At 40.3% G+C, this 19,714-nt stretch overlaps 1 long non-coding RNA gene across 5 annotated transcripts in view; it reads left to right on the forward strand.

Annotated features, from left to right (window-relative positions):
* The window catches only part of LOC140687466 (uncharacterized), a 74,811-nt gene that overhangs the window by 24,367 nt on the left and 30,730 nt on the right, over nucleotides 1-19,714 (forward strand). For 2 of the 5 annotated variants that reach the window (XR_012061835.1, XR_012061834.1), the window contains exon 5: nucleotides 6,857-6,964. The exons of 1 other annotated variant lie outside the window; for it this stretch is intronic. This is a non-coding gene — a long non-coding RNA (uncharacterized lncRNA). Of the gene's footprint in view, nucleotides 1-1,755; nucleotides 2,017-6,856; nucleotides 6,965-7,890; nucleotides 7,906-19,714 lie in introns of those variants that run through there. 2 more of the 5 variants (XR_012061836.1, XR_012061839.1) reach the window with 2 other exon arrangements.

The raw sequence follows: 19,714 nt of genomic DNA on the forward strand, positions 1-19,714 counted from the left end.
TTCTCAAGTGGTTTTTGTAAAATACCTAGGAGACCTTGAACATTCTGTTACGGAGTTTTACAATCACGGGGAGAAGGGCGGAGGGCAGTGTTCGCCAGGAATATTGCTTTATTGCTCAGCTAAAAGTCCCTTTGGCTCTGAAAGTCCCTCCTCCCTGGTGCCACAGGCTGGGAGAAATCAGCATTTTCTCTTCTTTACTGGCATTTTTACTATGCAGAAGAGCTGTCTTCGGTGAACGATCCCATTTTCAAAATACATAAAAGAAAACTTTCAGTTTCTTTCAGTAAATGGCTTTCCCCTACGGTTACAGATCCCTCCCTCTGGAATAGACTCTTATTTGCTGAGCCGTAGCCATTGGGGGGAGGGGGAGCTGTCACCAACTCTCATCCAATCATGGCAAACATTTTAATATCCTGCTCACCTCATCTCAAAGTGCTCTTCTAAGCATTTTACATCTACTAGCTCAGTGAATCCTTAGTACAGCCCCACGGGGCAGATGCCACTTTACAGAGGCAGAAACAGGCACAGAAATGTTAACCCACCAACCCTAGATCACACAGCTTTGGCGCCAGGCTCGGACCCATTATTCTTTGCTGCCTCCAGGCATTAATGCAACCTGCAAACCTGCAATGAAGTTAGCTCATTGACCTTTGTCCTAGAAGCAGAATTTTTTTTTTCTAAAGTCACAGGAGCGTAGGTGAAAGTCGGGAAAATCTCACTGCAGAGACTTGGATTCAATAGAGAACCAGAACCCACTGAGAAAGGGAAGGTGTGTGACATGGATCTGCGTCAAGCTTTATTTCTACCCCTTAACATTTCCTTTAAATCCTTGAGCCAAATAATTTGTTCCATTACCAACACATAGAAGTTCCCTAGCTAAATCAGATCAGCTAGAAAATACGATGTGTGTTTAAGAGTAAGCACTAGACACTTTGTCTTTGAACAAGCAGATTTATTTCAATTCATTTAAAATGCTTATAAAACTTCAACTTATAAAATGTTAAAATGTGGAGGATTGTATTCACTAGCTGAAGGACTTGTAGTTACCATCTTAAAAAAACAGCAATCAACAAACTAAGGGGGGAGGGTATAGTTCAGTGGAAGCGTGCACACTTAGTATGCAGGAGGTCCTTGGTTCAATCCCCAGTACTTCCATTAAAAAATAAAGTAAAGAAATTAAAAAGAAAAAAGAACAAGCAAACTGGAAACAGACCAAAAAGAAAAAACAAACAGAACCAAGCAAATGACAAATTCAGTCTATCCATAATATTTGAGAAAATATATATTTTGCTTAATTATATTTTCTAGTTACTCAAATGAAAGTTTTGTGTCAGCTTTTATATACTTTAAATACATATTAGAAATATATTTATATATAAATATTTCGTGTACATTAAAAAATATACAAGAAATATCTTTCAATCTTCAAGCATGTGTAATATGGAAAATATGTCATCTTTTATGAAACAAGTTTGGATAGCAATAATGCAAACCATGAGTAGAAAAAAAGTATCATTTTTCTTGGCTAATTCACAGTTCTTCATTGCTCTCATTCTGAAAAAATTGAAGGTATATTAAGTCAAATTTTCCCTACATGGACTTCACAACATTCCCTGGAAGCTTCTTTTTTGGACCAGATTCCTAATATCAGTTCTGTTCTCATGATAAATTTCTTCCTCCTTCTAAAGGGGAAGTGAAAAAAATAAAAGGGCTCAGTTTTTATACACACACACTGTTTTTTTTTTTGAAATGCAGCACCCACTCTATGGAAATTGCAGTGCAGTTTTAACAAGAGGAAGAAAAGCTATCTCTGGGACACAACTGAAATATGCAGAACTTACACAGGTCATTCAAACTTGCTTTTATTATCAAGTTGCTAACCATAGCACATACAACTGCTATGACGAGTATATGAAGCTCTCCATTCTGTGGATAATGAAACGACCTGAAGGCTCCCATCCTAAGGTGAACTCAGTGTAAATCCCACGAAATGATTTCATTTTCTGTGAACTTTTAGATTTTTTTGTTTGTTTGCTTTTGTTTTGGGGGGGAGGTAATTAAATGTATTTGTTTTTCAATGGAGGTGCTGGGGATTGAACCCAGGACCTCACACAAGCTAAGCATGTGCTCTACCACTGAGCTATACCCTTCCCCCTGAACTTTGTAATTCTTACTGCACATAGGAGAGTTATACTGCTACAGCCAAACACCATGAATGCAAAAGCCTACGCCAGTCCCTTCTCCAGGGAGAAGTAGCCTTCTATCCACCACATACAGGATGTTTTTCAAGTCTCGGATTCAAATAGATAAAAAAGAGATTTATGAAATGACTAATCTGTAATTGGAGTAAAATCATGAATGTGTGTAATACATGCAAATTTTGCACAGTGCATGACTGTTCACCAGCATATCTTTATTGTAGAGCTGCTCTACCAGGCAGTCCTCTAGGCAGAAAGGGAAGGGGTACATTGATACATAAGACTCACAAGGTCCTTGAAAATATCATTACTTTCCCACAGCCCTGTTAAAGGGGGAGCCTTGCAAAATACGCCCAGGTACATCCCTTTTTTTTTTTTCCTCTTTTCTTAGTCACTGAAAACTTATTGAGCACCTACTGTCTGCCAGGACCTATGCTGGGACAGAAATGCAGAATTGCATACTCAAAAAAAATGGTCTTAACTTGAGTCAAAGTTTTAGCCAGGCAACCAGACATTAAACAGCGAAAAGCCCAGTGGAGATCAGACATTTGTAAGCATTAGAATGACCAGAGGCTTGATTAAAAATGCAAGGTGGCCTTGGCCCCTTGGCCAGCCCCTCCCTGGGTACTGGGGGGGGGGTCTCACACTCTGCATGTCACCCCAGGGGATTCAGACGTTCTCAGCCTGCAACTTGCAGAAAGTACGTAACTACAATCGGAGTAAGTGCTCAGGAGAAAAATTTCACGGCGCTGTGAAGGCCAGCTTCCGCACGAGGAGCTGGAGGAACAGTACTTCCAGGGGCCCCTCAGAAATGTTTTTATTGTCCTTTCTTTGAAAGCCAGAAGAAAAGATGAATGTAATAATCATGAAAATATTATGAATCGTATCACAATCATGAAAATATCATCAATTCAGCCTGGATTGTATTCATCTTTATTCATTTATATATTTGCACACTTGCAAAATAGAATTTTTAATAACCTTTCATGGAGGAAGAGGCCCACAAAGGCAAAAATACCTTGGGCCCACAGCAGTCATGACTCGGCCCTGGCGCTATAGGAATATACATATATACATAAAAGGAACCCTAAGGGTGGTAAAAAGTTAGTTAAGGCTTCCAGGTAGAAGGGACAGTGGAGCTGAGACCTGAAGGGTAAATAGAAATCAGCTATACTAAAAGCACTGTAGAGGGGAATGAGCAAGGGGAAATTAGAAAAAGGAAGAGATTTCAAGCAAAGGGAACAGAGTATGCAAAGGCCCTGGGGTAGGAAGGAGCATGGAAATGTGAGGAGCTAAAAGTTGACAAGGCAGTCAGAGAAATTCTGGCCTTGGGGAGAATAGTGTGAACTGAAGGAGCAGTCAGTCAATGCTGGGCTCACAGACAACAAAGAAAAAAGTGGGTCTGTTTTTTGCCTCTCCTTTGCCTGATTCCTAGTTTGCTTCCAAGAGGAGATAAGCCTTTCCAATATATTGATTTTTGTATTATTGATTTAAAAAGTGTGCATGAGTGTCTACTTTTATTATTTTTTCATGCTAATAAACATCTAGATTTTTGTTTGTTAGGAGTTGGGGATACCTCTGAAAGAAGAAGAAAACACTCACGTTTTCTGCAAATTGAATGAACCAACTTCTTTGCCTTTCAGAAGTTTTCTTGGTTTCTCTGATACGGAGATTTGATAGCTAGGTAGGAAAATCAAGTTGTTATCACTAGGGCTATAGTTTGGAAGTCTCTCAAATGCTTTATGTCTGATTATAAGAATATTTGAGAAGATTTTCATTTCAGATACTCTCTTTTGGTAACTGGGAGGTGAGGGGAGAAATAAAACTGAATACTGTGATTTTCATCTCTCATCCCACTCCATGTCTGCAGCACAAGGCATGTGAAATTGACTGCATCATGTCACGTAGGGGCCTCCAGTAACCGTACCCCACTCATCACAAGGAGAGCAGCAAACTGTGGCAAGGAGAGGAAACACGAGGCAGCCATACTCAGCCTCAGCCAGATGCTGAGGTGCGGAAATTCTGGTCTAATATTGACGAATATTCCACTATTTCAAAAGAAACCAGATACCAGCGTTTTCATGTGAAGTCTCTCAACTTTCTTAAAAACCACACTCCCACCAAAATGTATCTGTGGCCACGTTCAGCCTGTGAGTCTTAAACTCAGGGTCACTGCTGTGGCTTCACACGACTCCAGGGGGGACCATTCATGGAGCAGTGCCTTGGAGTTGCGCAACATGGCAGCTTTGCCTTCAAATCACAACTTACTCATTCTTAATAACCTCCAGAATTTAGGCCCCAGGCTTGTTCCATTCTCTGCCTCACAGCAAGCACTCGATAAATATGTGTTGAATGAATCAAGATCTTCTTTACAAAGATTTGCCAGCTGACCCTAGCTCTTGAGAAAGGAAGGAGAATCCTTCCAAATCCTTCCTAATCAATACCATCTGTTCGTCCTGTGTCCACAGCTTATAAGCGGTCTGACCTGGGACAACTTACTTAACCTCTCTGTGCTTCTGTTTTCTCAACTGTAAATGGGAATGATGATAACTCTCCATCTTGCTGTGAGGACTAAACTAGTTACTATGTGTAAAGTGCTTAGAACTTTATCTGGCACATACTAAGTACTCAGTATATGCTAGCTGGTATTATTATTTATTATCACATCTTAATTAATCATCTTATATTTTGTGTATCTTTCCCTCAGCTAAATCGAAAAACCCTTTATATGCTGAATCTACAACTTTTATCTTGTTTCCTCATAGCAATTAACATGATAGAACATGCAGAGTAAATACTTAATAAATATAAGGGAATTGATAAAAATAAATTTTAGCAACTATATTAATTAGGATCAGAATTAGTTGTGAATAAAATTAATTTGGAGGTAGTCAATGGCTGTGTAGGACTCCATCACGTGGGAACTGGGCTCTTTCTATCTCATGCTTCCACCATTTTTTCATATGGCTTCTGCCTCATGATCCAACATGGCTGCTCAAGCTCCAGCCATTTAACTACATTCCAGAAAGCAGGAAGAATTGGGGGAGGTCAGAAAAGGAGACATGCCTCTTTAAAGACACTTCCAGGAAGTCACAGATACCACTTCCCCTTACAAACTATTGGTCAGAATGTAGTCATACAACCACCCTCAAGTATAAAGGAGGCTGGGAAACATACCCTGTTATCGGGGTGGCCACATTCCAACTAAAAGCTGGAGATTTTATTGCTGAGGGAGAAGCAGATACAGATACTGAAACAACTAGTGGTCTCTGTCCTGGCAGTTCAGTTTGATATGTGAACACCCTTTATGGTATCAAAATGGGAATGATTCCAGCCCCCTTGAAGGAAGCTGGCAACATGGGCTTAGCCATGATTTTTGTAAAAAGCACTGCTTTACCTTCTACTTAAAACCCTAAGAACACTTTTAGACTTGATGGCTTTTCATTTATAAATGTCAGTGTTCACTTATAATGGAACTCCTTAAGGAAGAAAACACAGACATAAACCCCATTGATGAAGTGGCTTTTACAAATTTTTCTTATTATGGACAATTTCAAACAAAAACCAAAGTGGAGAAAAGAGAATGAGGCACCTCTATTTACAGCATCAACAGCTGTGAACTCATGCACCTCTGTATCATTGACACACCACTCCCTCCGCCATGTTACGTTGATGAAAATTCTAGATATCATAGAATTTCATCTACTAGCATTTTAGTATCTCTAAAAGATAAGGACTTCCTTAAAAAGCATAACCACAATATCATTATCACACATTACACAATTAGCAATGTCTGTAATATCATCAAAGATTTTCGCCAGGGTTTAAATTGTCTCATAGATTTCTTTTTTTTTTTTTTTTTAAGTTCATTTGTTTGACTATGAATCCAAAGTCTTTCCAACACAGTTGGCTGACATGCCTCCAAGTTCCTTGTAACCTGTACCTGCACGGTAGTCACACGTCACATGGGGCTATTTAGACACGTTAATATTAATACAATTAAAAATTCAGTCCTTTGGCCACACAGGTCACACTTCAAGAGTTTAATTGCCATAGATGGCTAGTGCCTGCCAGTGAACCAATGCAGTGAACATGTCCATCATCGCAGAAAGTTCTATTAGATAGCGCTGCTCTGCAGGACGCCTCGACCCTTTTCTCTCCCTGCAGTTTATCTGTTGAAGAAACTGGGGTGTTTGTCCTGCAGACACTCCCGCTTTTTAAATTCTGCTGATTCCAACTCCTTCTGTCCTTTCACATGTTTCTTTGTTCTCTGTGCTTCCTGTGAACCAGGAGTCAGACTTAGAGCCTTGATCAGTTTCAGGGTTGATTCCTTGGTGCAGTTTAAGATGACAGGCAGCCCAGTTCTCAGTATTGTGTTAAAAGGCACACAAAGAGCTCACCATCTGGAGGGCTGTGCACCCGAACCTTATCAGTAGTTATTTTGGGGAAGTAGAAAGACCTTAGTTTTTGTCTTATTTTTGCTGATCTATCTTTCCATTATTTATTCCCCCAGGAGTGTGTCTTTCTCACAAAGAGTAAATAATAGCTGTTATTTATTGCAAACAGTGTGCCAAACACTGTGCTGACAGATACACTTACATGAGCTCATGGAATCCTCGTGACAATTCTGTGAGGTAATTACAATCTCTGTGTTGCAGGCAACGCTCAGGAAGGTTAAGTAACTCGGCCAAGGTCATTTGGTCAGTGTTTGGTGGAGTCTGGCTTTCATCTCTTAACTGTCTGCCTCTCAAGGGATTCTGATTTTGGTGAGTGTAGTGTGCTGCCCCAGAGAATCGATTTCTGGAAAACTCTGTCGGGTTGCTTTGCGGCAGACCCAGGTCTGGGAACCGAAGTCCATCCCTGCCCAGCCCTCTGCATCACTGTCCACAAACATCTTGGCTCCTGCGCCAAGCCCTCCTCTCAGCCGGAAGCTATTTCACAGCTGGCACGTCTGAAGCCCGAAGCCCGATGCTTCTGCAGAGAGTGTGCTCAGCAGATGCGGCCTCCTCTCCCCCCGCCCCTGGGGGCAGAGCTGGAGCGTCCACTCCCCAGACTTCCCCACAGTCTTTGCTCCCAGGTGCCACTCTCTCACAGAAGTGCCTCGGGCTGAGCTCCCTGTACATGCCGGGGACTTAGGGATCTCAGGACACATCAGTGCACCAAAACAGACAAAAATCCCTGTCCTCACAGAGGTTACAGGTGGAGGTTTGGGAGGAGAGATGAAAAAAATAACAATAATAATAAGATAAAATCAACAAGATAGTAAGTTAGATACAGAGAAAGCCAGATGGTGATATGCTAGTAAGAGAGAAGGATGCAAAAAAAGGGAGCGGGTGTTTGTGTGTGCGTGCACATGTAATTTTGGAGAGGGTGGCCGGAAGGTACTCTGTAAGGCAGGGGTCCACATGCCGGGCAGGGACTCACGGCCTGTTTTTGTACAGCTGTGAGCTAAGAATGGCTGTTTCAGTTTTAACTTGTTGGAATACAAATCAAAAGAGGAACATTTGAGAACACATGAAACTCATAGGAAATTCCATGTCAGTGTCCATAAATAAAGTTTTATTGGGTCCCAGCTCTGCTTCTTTGTTTATTGTGTATGGCGGCTTCTGCATGACAAAAGCAGGGTTTCTTGTTGCCAAAGAGACCACGTGGCCCACAGGGCCTAAAATATTGACTCTCTGGCCTTTGACAGAAAAAAAAAAGACCTGAAGTAAGTGAAGGAGCAAGTCACACATGTCTCTGAGGGAATATCCAAGTACCACCGCATATGCAAAGGCCCTGAGGTAGGATCATGTCTGATGTGTTCTTAGCAGGACAAGGGGACTCATTGTGACTGAAGCAGAGTGGATGAGGTCAGAAAGCACAGGGACCCGTGGACCACATCATGTGCAGTCCACCGTAAGGCCTTTGGAAGCCATGGCAGTTTTGCGGTGAGGGGTGACGTGGTCTGGCTTATTTTAACAGATTTCCCTATTTTAAGAATAAAGTTGGAGTGGGGAGGGTATAGCTCAATTGGTAGAGCACATGCTTAGCATACACAAGGTCCTGGGTTCAATCCCCAGTACCTCCTCTAAAAAACAAAATAAGTAAACCTAATTACCTCCCTCCTTAAAAAAAATAAAAAGAAAAAGAATAAGGTCAGGGGAGGGGGCAAGAATGGAAACAGTTACAAGGTCATTCTAATAACCTAGCTAAGAGATGATGAGGGTTTGGATCAGGGAAATGACAGAATTGCTAAGATTAATCTAGTGAGACTTTTTTTTTTTTTGGTTTGTAATTATATTTATTTTTAAATACAATTTTAAAAGGTTGCACTCCTTTTATAGTTATTACAAAATATTGGTTATATTCCTCTAGTGGGATTCTTAATACATTTTGAAGGTAGAGTCAACGGGATTTGCTCTGAATTAGAAAAAGTAGCTGAATGAAAGAAGCAGTCAAGGATGACTCCAAGGTTTTTGGCCTGAGCCAACAGAAGCCTGAAATTTTCTTTAAAAGAGTGAGGGAGATTGGGAGAAGCAGGTTGAGTGGGGAAAGATGAACGGCTTGGTTCGAGTTCCGCTACATTTGAGATGGTTTTGACATTCATGGGGGAGATGTCACGTGAAGAGCTTGGGGGGAGGCTTGGTTGGAGATGCACGTTTGGGTGTCATCACCGTACGGTTACAGCGAGATCTGAATGAGATCGCTGAGCCAATGAGTAATGACAGATGAGATGAAATAGAACTCACTGGATGCCCCCCATCCCACAGACAGCCTCCCTGGGGGGGCTCTCATCTTGTTCATAATAAACCCTAAATTCCTACAGCGTCCACCCTTTCTGACCACAACTCCTATCAACTTCTCCACTTTCTGTCCTACCAGCTCTAAATGCACCGGTTTTCCTTTGCCTCCAACGGATCCAGCTCATCCAGTCCCAGGCCCCTTGTTTGCCCCCACTTCTGCCTGGAACCCTCTATTTGCCAAATCTGCCTGCTTGCTGGCCCACTTCATTCAGGGCTCTGTTCAAACACCAACTCTGTGGGAACCTTCCCCAACTCCCTAACCCAAACAGCTCACTGTTCATCACCCCACGACCCTGTTTTATTGTCTTCCTGTCTGTAAATTCCTCTGTTCAGTATTTGTCTTCTCCTACAAGACCACAGGCTCCCTGAGGGCAAGAGCTTTGTCCTGCCCTTGAGCAGAGCCTGACACGTGGTGGGCACTCAAATATTTGCTGACTACCTTATAACAGCATGCATAACATGTGATCATTTTTACTTTTTACCTTCTGCATTCTCTACCTAAAAACCTAGCAGTCTACCCCCTAAACTTTCAGTTTAGAAGCCTTTAGAAGTCTCAGTCACAGCCTTAAGAGTCAACACTGACATGCGCGTAGTAACAGAGAGGACTTGGGAGCAAGACGTCACATCTTCAAGAGACCAGCAGGAAGCAATCCTGTGTTTCAGCAGCTTAATAAGATAATCAGTATGTGCAAATGTAAACCAGGGTGAGGGCGAGTGGAGGGGAGGGGCAGACACACCCATCCCAGCTCTTTGCTTGTTTGTGCTACTGTTTCCGGGAAAGGGGCTTCCTCTTGGGTATTTGGCAAAGCAAGTTTTGGTATTTTGGTAACTTCCTGCCTGGGCAGAAACACCAACACTAGGAGAGGGCATTTTCCAGGCATATGCAAGACTGCAGCCAAAGAGACTTTCTGTGGGTCTCTGCCAAAAAGGAGAATCAGCTCTCTTCTAGTCCTAAAATAAAAGCCCCTTGGAGAAGGGAAAAATAATAGTACTTACATTGAAAGTACGGAATTTAGAAGGGTTGCTGGCTGGAACAGAAGGGGTAGGTTTTCGGGCAGTGAAACTGTTCTGTGTGATACTGTAACAGTGGATACGCATTGCGATACAGTTTTCAAAAGGCATAGAACTGCACAATATGAAGAATGAACTTCAATATAGACAGTGGGCTTAAATTAATAACCATGTATCAATATTGGTTCACCATTTGTCCCAAATGTGGGACACTAATGGAAGATGTTAATAACAGGGACATTGTATGGGAGGGGGAGGAGGCTATGTGGCAACTTTCTGTACTCTCTGTTCAATTTCTGTGTATTCTTACATTCTGAAAAATAATCTGTTAAATAAAAAATAATAATAAAAGTTTAAAAAGCACACTTTCTAACGAGTGCAAAACTTGTGAAGAAAACCCTACATTTCATTCTTGTGTAAGTGGGAAAGAAAACCATCTTTAAGCGGACGTATCTCTTAAGAGAGTGAAGTGGAACCAGCGCCAGCCACCAGTCATGAAGCTGGGCTCCATCCACGGCTCCTGAGTTTGAACAGTGTTGTGTGTGATTTTGCCACTGCTGCTGTTGTTATTTTTAAATGTCAGTATTTTGTCATCCAAAGAAAGCCCTCAGAGCTCTGTGACTCTCAAAAGACAATATCAAATGTTTCAACAACTGACAAACCTCAGACTTCCTGTATTTCTGTAACTTGCAGTTTTCCCTTCCTTCTTCTTTTAATTTGTTAATGATCTCTCGGGCCACCGGCTCTCTGTCACACGTCCCTAACTAGATCAGGAGATCAAACGTGAAGCTTTGCTAAGTAATCAGTGTAATTTCACCCATGTGACAAGCTATTAAAACAGACCTTTCAGGGGTTTTCAAGGACAACCAAGGTATTGATTTGGCAACCAAAAACTCCTGTAGAGCAAGAAATAGGCAAGGCCAGTATTTCCACACCATCCTTATCCCTGCTCTCTCCATTCCCACTGAAATCCTGCAGGCTCAGCAAAGGAAAATACACTCAGCCACCCCCCCACCCCAACCCCAGTTCCTGACTTCAGAAAGGAATGTCACTGTTATAAATTAGACAAGGGAAGAGAAACCTCTTTTCTTTGACAACATTTTGGTTTTTTTTTTGAGATCTGCTTTCCCATACATAATTTTTCCTCCAGTCGTTACACCTTTATGAAGATTTTTTAAGAACATATTTCTTATGTAATTTGTTTTGCATTTCTGGAATGAGGAAACTTTTCTGCTTGTATTTGTTAAAATCTAGGCAAGGCGCTGGGGTGATAGATGACCCTGAGCCTTGGAGGGAAATGATTCACCGCAATACTGTAACCGAAAGTGTTCTAACACCAGGGAAGGAGGCAGGTCATTAACCAAGTTACCTGCACAAAACAGCTGTGAGAGGCACCGGCGCCTCCTCAGCTTAACCCTCAGAGGTTCTATACCCAGCCCACCTGCCATCAGCTCAATTCCTGTCCTCTGTTTCCTCTGTCCAACTACAAATAATTGATGCTGGGAACTCTTCCTTCATATTAACTTTCCAAAGACACCCCCAAATCATCCACATCTGTCCATCTGCTTCCAAATGTTCTTCGCCTGGCTTTTCTCACTTTGTACTTAAACGTTTTGCCCTTAAAACATGTTTGCACTTAAATTTGTTGGATAAATGCACGAGTAAAACCCAGAATGTTCTGAATAAATCCAAAGTTGTAAAAATAAAATACACCTTTAAAAAGATTAAAAAATAAAATGAAATACATCTAAAAAAATTGAAGTATAGCTAGTTACAATGTGTCAATTTCTGGTGTTATACATTTTATTTTTTATACTTTATTTATTATTGTATTACTGAATTGTTTTATTTTGGTGGTGGTGGTGGGGTAATTAGGTTTATTTATTTTTAGAGGAGACACCGGGGATTGAACCCAGGACCTCATGCATGCTAAGCATGCGCTCTACCACTTAAGCTATACCTTCCCCTAAAATACATTTTTATTTAAATAAAAAGCATCACACTAAAGCAATGCGTGGGAGAGGTGAACACTGAACACATCTATTACTAATAAAATGATGCCAAACAACAAAAATAAAACAAAGGGGAGACTAAATGAAAAATGTTTCTTCTATTTTCCGCTCAGTATTTTGCTGATGGCTGATCATCATCCTTTATGAAAAGTGATGTGAAGTATGTCTCATCTCCCTTTACTGAGTTACATTTCTTTTTTTTTTTTTTAATTAGATTTATTTATTTAATGGAGGCACTGGGGATTGAACCCAGGACCTTGTGCATGCTAGGTATGCACTCTACCACTGAGCTATACCCTCCCCCTCTGAGTTACATTTCAAAATTGAAAATTGGTCATTATTGATGGAAAACTGAATATTTTACACATTGGGATTCAAGTTGCCACTTGCATTCCACTTATTTTGCCTTAAAAAAGCCCGACTTGATCCATGTGTTTTGAACAAATACGCTAAAACTAAGCAGGGCCATAATATATGACTTTCATTAAAAAATAAGATAAAATAAATTACATTTTATAATTGCATCAGCATAAAAATAAATATATTAACATTAAATATTAAAATATTTTCTTCAACCTAAAAGATCACTTTTTTCTTTTGATTTTAAGAGATATTAAAACTTTTTTCATGGGCTCACTGTGTCTAGTGAAGAAGTCATCCGTGGAGGAAGATTATTTTATAGAAACACAGATTAAATAATCATAAAATCCAACAACAGATGACAGATTTTCTTAACATTAAACATTAAAAAAAAATCTGTCAGTGATTTTTCACAATTATGAAAAATATTTGCACTCAATTTTAAAAGACCAAAAAGAACTTCAGTACCAAATAAAAATCAACTGAGTATTCAAATCTGGAGAATATAAATAAATTGTGGTACCTCTATTCAGAGGAAAATTATTCCATTACTAAGAAAAGTGAGAGTTTTCAACAAACATATAACTTTTTTTTTAATGTGTGAAGTGCAAAACATATTTTTAAATGGATTTTCTCCCTAGAGTTAGTGGAGGTCTATGGAAATGGACACATATATTTAGTGGATAAACTAGCGTTGACTTTTTGGAACTTTTTGGAAGGGAGACGTCTATTGAAATGTAAACCATGTATAGTCTTTAATTCACAAATTCCACAAACTCTACTTTTAGGCATTTATTCTATAAATTCATTCCCACATGTGTGCAAGTTTATAAGGGCACAGATAGTCATGGTAACATGTAACAGCAGAAAACTGAAAAAGAAATTAATATCCGTCATAACCAGACTGGTTATATAAATTATGGTCTATTTCCACCATGGAATACTATACAGTCATTAAGAAGAATTCTGTAGTCACAGAATAGCATGACTCATTGGCCAGAACTGTATTACCTGCTTATTCTTAAGCCAGTGGTTCTTTTTTTTTAATTTTTAATTTTTTTTGACGGGGGAAGTAATTAGGTTTATCTATTTATTTATTACTTCTGGTGGAAGTACTGAGGATTGAACCCAGGACCTTCAAGCATGCTAGTCATGCACTCTACCACTGACCTATACCCTCCCCCACAGTGGTTCTTAATCAGGTGCATTTTTGCTTTCCACAGGACACTTGACAATGTCTGGACAATGTCTGGAACATTTTTGGTTGTCACAGCTGGGGTGTGTAGGGGATGTTACTACTGGCATCTAGTGAGTAGAGGCCAGGGATGCTGTTAAACATTCTACAATGCACAGGACAGTCCCCAACAGCAAAGAATTATCTGTCCCCAAATGTCAAAAGTTTTGAAGTTGAGAAATCTCATTCTAAACTGATCACTGGTAAGGAAAATGGAACATTGAGATTTGTGTGTTAAAGTAACTGAGTTTTACTTTCTGGGACAAGGGAGGGTCCAGCCTCCCCTTTGAAGTAAAATATCTAAAAAGAGTCAGGGTTCTGTGAGCAAAGAATAGAATGGTTGTTGCATAAGAAGCCAGTAGTATCTGCCATGTATGTGGAAAATCAGAGCATTGGAGGTATAGCTCAGCAGTAGAGTGCATGCTTAGCATGCATGAGGTCCTTGGTTCAATCTCCAGTGCCTCTATTAAAAAATAAATTAATTAAATTTAAAATAAAATAAAAAGTTTAAAGAAACTCAGAGAACAATATAAAAATCAGAGAACAATATGAAAACAAAAAATATTTTCATATGCATATAAAACCTTGAAACGGATAGTGTCAAACTGTAGAAGGCATTAGCTGGGGAGGAGTAGAATTTTGAGTGATTTTTATTTTGAGTTTTTGTGCTGCTTCATATTTTTTAAATGTTCTATAATCATCATGTCTTAATTTTATTAACAGAAGAAAATTTATAAAAATATTTCAGTAAAATTTAGGTATAAATCTGGCAAGAAAATAGTTCGTGAGTTTTTTTCACTGTTGCCCTTTTCTAAGATTCATGAAATTTAAAAATTGAAGTGATGACATGTATATATATGTATGACTGAAACATGATGAAACACCAGAAATTGACACAACATTGTAGACTGACTGTACTTCAACTAAAAAATAAAGAACTCTGAAATTATAAAAAATTTGAAGTGAATGTGTCTGTGAAACCTGAATAAATCTGACATTTTCTGAAAAAAACTTGATTTTCCAGATTACAGCAGAAACTGAGTTAAGCTGATACAAATATCCAGGTTGTTTAAAAAAAATTTTTTTTTTTGCTTTGAGTAATCTAATTTTCCATATATAGCATTGAATGAAAAGAGGAATGAAATGGGAGTTAGAAAGCCCAGCTTCTAGAACACAGTCTGTTAGGCATAAGAAACTGGGCAAATTTTTCATTTATCACAATATCAATAGCACCTGAAGGAAATGAAATCACTGTCTCAAAAAGATATCTGCTCTCCCATGTTCACAGCAGCATTATTCACGGTAGACAAGATATGCAAACAATCTAAGTGTCCATCAAGGAATAATTGGATAAAGAAAATATGTTTAATAAATATATTTAATAAACAGTAGAAAATTTACATTTATAATACACATATTTTTCAAATAGTGAAATATCATTCAGGCATGAAAAAGGAGGAAACCTACCATTCGCAACAACATAAGTGAAACTGGAGGGCATTATGCCAAGTAAAATAAGCCAGACAGAGACAAATACTATGTAGCATCACTTATGTGTAGAATTTTTTCTTTTTAAGTTGCACTCATAGAAACGCTCACCTTCTTGGAATCTTTCAACAGCTTCTTGTTTGTGCTACAGGGAATCAAACTTTCAAGCCCAGGGACCACAGCACTGCAAGGTGGGTCCCTGCCCAGCCCTCATGTCAGAGCGTGGGCACTGGTGGCTGAATTCAGCCTGCAGACGGGTGCCATCTGTCCTGCACAATGATTTCATTTTTCAAAAATTACCTTTTAACAGATACATGTACCCCAGTGTTCATAACAGCACAATTTACAATAGCCAAGACACAGAAGCAAACTAAATGTCCATCAACAGATAAACGGATAAAGATGTGATGTACATGTGGTTGAATACTACTCAGCCATAAAAAAGAATGAAATAATGCCATTTACAGTAACGTGGATGGACCTAGAGATGATCATACTAAGTGAAGAAAGTCAGACAGAGAAGGACAAATATCATATGCTATCACTTATAGGTGGAATCTAAAATATGATACAAATGGACTTATTTACGAAACAGAAACAGACTCAGAGACATAGAAAAGAATCTTATGGTTACCAAAGGGGAAAGAGGGGGTGTGGATAAATTAGGAAAAAGGAATTAATAAATAGACATGACTATATACAAAATAAACAACAAGGACCCACTGTGTAGTGCAGGGAATTATATTCAATATCTTATAATAGCTTGTAATGGAGAAGAATCCAAAAAAGAATATATACATATATCTGAATCATTTTGCTATACACCTTAAACTAACACAACGTTGTAAATCAAGTATACTTCAGTTAAAAAAAAAAGAAAGAGGGTGAGAAGGGATACATTGGGAGTTCGAGATTTGCAGATACTAACTACTTTATATAAAATAAACAACAAGTTTCTATTGTACAGCACAGGGAACTATATTCAATACCTTGTAGTAACTTATAATTAAAAAGAATATGAAAAGAAATAAATGTACGTACATGTGTGACTGAAACATTATGCTATGCACCAGAAATTCACACAACATTGTAAACTGACTATACTTAATTAAGAAAAAAAAAATTACCTTTTAAAGTCTAAAATCCTGGAGAATGAGAAAACAGCCACATAAATCCCCCAAAAGGGACATTCTAAGGGACAACTGGCCGGGGCTATGTAAGGCAAGGAGAAAGAAAAAAGGGATGGTGCTAGACTAGAAAAGACTTGAGCGACATTCCATGCCTGGGCCTTGACTGCATCTTAGTTTGGATAAACCAGCTACAAAAGACATTTTCTGGGGGGTCAGTGGGGAAACTTGAATATGGAGTTGTCCTAGATAAGAAATAAAGTTACTGAAATGGAAAGGTGGAGATCACTAACTCATTAAATTAGGCATGATCTCCTTTTGGTGGGAAAAAAAACACGGATGTTTATGTAGGCACAGAAAAACAGATCTAGAAGCATTAAGTGTTAACAGAGGTTGGAGTCTGAAGCTTTTTTTTTTTTATTATTATTGTTTAGCTCTATTTGTTGACTTTCTATGAAATGCCCGTAGACTGCACTTGAGATAGCAAGTGGTCATTTTTAATTAAAAATAAAATAAAATAACCTGGAGAGTTTACCTTATAAAATCCAGATTTCTGGCTTAACATGAAGAATTACAGGAAGTTACTAGAGTCCCTCGTGAGCTCAAGCAGGGATCTCCTCGCATGTGGTGGATGGGGCATGGACTCGAGTTCAGAACCACCCCATCAGGCCTGCTTGCTTATTCCATTTGTTCATTCAGCAGATATTTTTGAAGACTTTCCCCGTGCCTGGCACTATTCTGGACACACTGAATAGAAATAAGTCTCTGCTTTCGTGTGACTTAGATTCTTGTGAGGGTGAGCAAAGAGCAATTAAGTGATTATTTAACACACGTTTCAGGTAGAAATCCAACTCTGAAGAAATACAGAGATTGGTGCAAGGAGTGGTTTGTTTAAGGAGGCAGATGGATAAGCACGACTGAGGTTCAGGCCGGAGGACGGAGCTTGAGTGGGACGTGGGTGGGTCTTTAGCCTGTAGATGGGATGGAGAGGCAGGGAAGGGGGAAGTGACATGGGCAGGAAATGTGGTAGCCTTTTCTACCCAGGAGCTCAGAAGTCCTGAGGAACACAACAGTACTCTCTACCTTTTTTTTTTTTTTAATTTTAATGGAGCACTGGGGATTGAACCCAGGACTTTGTGCATGCTAAGCATGTGGTCTGCCACTGAGCTATACCCACCCCACCCTCGCCTGTGTCTTGATTCAAATGACAAATAAGGAGGTTAAAAAGAAAAAAAAGGTGAAAACAAATAGGGACCAAGAAAGCCAGCACTGATGAAGCAGTGAGGTTCTTGGTACTGAACTCCAGGACGAGCCAGGCTCACCCTCCCGTGACAGGCAGTCCAGGGGCAGCACAGGAAGTCAGCTCAAGGGCAGGGCATTGATTTGAAGCTTGTCAGTCAAAAGCTTTGACAGCACAGGTTTTTTGCTGGCTCCCCAGGGAGCGAGTGATCAGAAGGGGCTGAGCTAACCCAACCCAGTCTTCCTTCCAAACTCAGCCATCAGATTGAACCACTCCACCCACCTGCACACAGCCGGACATGTGTGAGAGAGGCAGAGAGAGGCGCACCGCCGCCGACATGAAGGGAAACTGCAGGGATGGAGTGTTCCCCTTCCTACCGCTCAGTCCCCACTTCTCGGTTCTCTTCCTAGTTGCTTCTGAGCAGAATGCACCCCCCCATCGTTGACTCCTCTTTCACTCACAACCACACTCCCAGTGCCTCCATATACGTCTTGTAATAGTAACAGGGAACATTTATCATTCTATGACTTTGCGCCAGGCTCTTTCCCAAGCAGCCTGACACACGCTAGCTCATTTAAACCTTACTGTGATGAGACCCTGATACCATCCCATTATACAGGTGAAGATGGGGCAGGCAGGCCACCTGCCTGTGGTCTCACAGGTAGTAAGTGCAGAAGCCAGGGTTTGAAGCTGCCACTCTGGCTCCAGAGTCTGCACCGTTCATAAAAGAGTCTGTGGATAAGGCTCATTTCCCTCACAGGGAAAATGGCCATTCACATCCCAGTTTCCACAGTCACTGGCTGTGTGCCTGTGTTAAGTTACTTACTGTCTCTCCAGCTTCCGCTTCCCCCTTCCAAAATGGGAAGATGAGCACAATCTTTGTGCTGGCCTCCAGGGTGGGTGGTGACAGTTGAAGGACTCAGAACAAGGAAAGCAGTTCTCAGTAATCCACCGCCCAGGGCATATCTGGGCAACTGCATGTTTTTATAAATAAAGTTTTATTGGAACACAGGCATGCTCATTCATTTACGGATCGTCTATGGCAGCTTTCCCACTGCTTGTTAGCTGAGACAGACTACATGGCTCTTAAAGCCTCAAATATGTGCTATCTGCCTTTTTACAGAATATATTTGCTGACCCCTGATCTAAAGCATGGAGTCCCTTACACCTGGAAGACATTTGATATTTACATATTGCATAAATTGAAGAGCAGACATCAAGTTCCATTTATCATTCTTTCTCCAGGTCCAGCAAAGACCTTGCACATATTAGGTGCTTTGTTAAAAAAAAAATTCTCATCATTAGTGATGATAAAACATAACTGTTATGACATAGCCTTCAGAGGAAATTGGGTAATAATAAAATTTCAGGCATGCTTTCAATTTCAAATGACCCCAATTTGCTTTTTTCAATATTCTGTAATTTCAGTTAGAATGCAAGTAATTATATAATATCGGAATATCGTTCAGCTGTTTGCATTTACATGGGGGGGGGTTGGGTGATGCGGGAGGAGACCAGCTTTGCTATTTTCTATTAGTTTTGAAGGTATAGTGATCCTAAGATGACATGTAAAACACTCTGCAAACTTCAAATACTGTTTTGCAAGTTTGCTTTTAGAGCAGACACAAAATAGGATAGGGTGCTGGATACTGTTTGATATAGTGATGATATGGGGAGGGGGGAGACAGAGTAGAAAAGAAGGCAGAAAAAGAGCAGGAGGAAGGGTCATTAGCTGAGCACCCCAGCTGAAAATCGGAGTTGTAGGAGGGACCCCGTCCCACACCAGTACCCAGTATGGGCACTTCTAAGTACACTCAATGGGCATTTTGTTCTTAGGGGAGGAATGTTAACTTCCAAGCAGAACTTAACCAGAGGCAACACTCAAGGATTCCCACGAGAACAGTCAGCCTTGTGGTTTCCCCCCAGCGCGTCTGGAACGGCAGGCCGATTTCCCCCAGCGTTCTCCAGACCGATCGTGGGCTGCCCCGTCTTGCTGCCGGTTGCGGGGTCTTTCCACTCATTTTTACCATTGATAGAAGACAAAAAGCAACAAAGACAACCACCACTCTTAGCCCAAATGAAGTACTTTTAAAGCCAGATATAAACTGGTTTGGGAACTAGCCAGTCGTTTTGCATTGGCCACTTTTTCCTCAATGAGTGCAGGAAACAGTGTTAATAGTGCTCCTTCCACCAACGTCGCCTTGCTTTATCTAATTTTTTACTTGTTTATGCAAAGACTGTAGTAACCCATGAAGAGAA

This window comes from Vicugna pacos, chromosome 19 (genome assembly GCF_048564905.1).
Source record: "Vicugna pacos chromosome 19, VicPac4, whole genome shotgun sequence".
NCBI lineage: Eukaryota > Metazoa > Chordata > Mammalia > Artiodactyla > Camelidae > Vicugna > Vicugna pacos.